The sequence below is a fragment of the Acanthisitta chloris genome, unplaced genomic scaffold (assembly GCF_000695815.1).
Source record: "Acanthisitta chloris isolate BGI_N310 unplaced genomic scaffold, ASM69581v1 scaffold32683, whole genome shotgun sequence".
Lineage (NCBI taxonomy): Eukaryota > Metazoa > Chordata > Aves > Passeriformes > Acanthisittidae > Acanthisitta > Acanthisitta chloris.
The window spans coordinates 18,731-20,446 of NW_008665959.1; positions in this window are offsets into that span (position 1 = coordinate 18,731).

Genomic DNA, 1,716 nt, shown 5'->3' on the forward strand with positions numbered 1-1,716 from the left:
TGTCAAATATTTTTTATAAATTTATTACAACGTGGGAAGGCATAGGGAGATTTTTAAACCTCTAAGATGCGTGTTTCCTTTTTAATATGTATCTCTTTCAGCAGTACCTTTTTTTATGAGATAGCATATTTTACTTCTAGTACATTAGTCTCAAAATTAAGTTGTAATTTCATATCTGTGGGGCTGATATTTAGTCTTTTGTAACATGCAGCTAAAAATGGAACTTTATTTTTACAGATGCAGATCTCAGGTAAATGAGCTTTAGGACTGTAGTAAGGGACGAGTAGTTAAATGTGTGCCTATAATTCCCTTGTCCTATGATACTTAAGAATGCAATAAAAATGACATTGTTGTTTCCTAACTACGTCATAGCTGTATATCCGTATATGTACATGTATGTGTGTCTGTGTGTGTATATATATGTATGTATACACCTCTACATGTATATGCATGTGTACACACACACACCCATGTGTCTATGTGTATATATATGGGTATCCTGGATGTTTACAGCAATTGGGAGAATGCATAGAAGAAAGCTAACATTGGAAGTCATTTTCAGGTAAAGAGTACAGGTTATTTAGGAGATTTCAGTGAGGGCTATCCAAATGGCAAATAACAGAGCTGATCGTGGAAAATGTTTAATTATTTTATAAACTGTCCAGCTAGTTCCTGTTTCCCTTCATCCCTCTGCACGGGGATAAATCATACTGTCCTACAGGCCTCCTTAAGATATTCAACCCTGCAAACACTACCATAGAGTAATTATAGCTAAAACCAGGAATATTGAACTCAAAATGAGTTATTCACAGTATTAACTACCACACACAGTAGGAGGCCAACAGAATAGAGCACACTGTCAAGGAGATGTTGACTTTGGAGAAACTGTGGGCAGAACAGCAGGATTTGGCCCCTTACAGGCAAGTTATAAAAGTATACACATAAGGTTTGCTTGCAAAAAGTTGTAAATCACATGTCTTTCTCGCACCTTTTGGTCAGAAAAGCCTGTAAAATCAGTTGCATAGATTTCCTAGATACACAGTTGTTCTCTGTCCCTGTATCGAGCCAAGGTGATAATTTCTATTTAGATTATGTTTTAAATCATGAGCACAGGGAAAATGCAAGTGTGTCCAGAAAAGTAGTTGATATGAAATCACTTCTATTTTAAAAGGTATCTCTTTTTTCACAAGAGGGCAAATTGAATACAGGAATGAGCCAAAAAAAAGCAAGCTGGTTTAAAAATTTTTAACTTTTTTTATACACTGCATGTGTAGACCTTTTAAGTGTGTTCAGATATCTGCTTAGAACCGACAAACTAAACAATATTTTTAAAAAATAACCTTGAGTGTGTTTCTTGCAATGAAAAATGTTTTTCACTGAATATAACATAAAATTCTGTGTGATTTCTTGATGCTTTTTTTTCACGAGAAATACTAAGTATTGGCTGTGTGAAGAATGCCTAAATCCAACTAAACAGTTAAGAGCTGATGGTTCGTAGGAGAAAACAACACTTTCCATCACAGTGATCAACTTTTTGTCACTGCTCCCTTTCACCCCTCCACCTCTTTGTACCCTCCCATTTGGAAATGGAGATTGTAAGCCCTCTGGGGCAGGGACTATAGTAATTTGGCTCCGGGTTTGCACAGTGCTAATAGGATGAGAGTCTGATCCACAACTAGGCACTGAGGTGCTATAGTAATACAAATAATAAATACT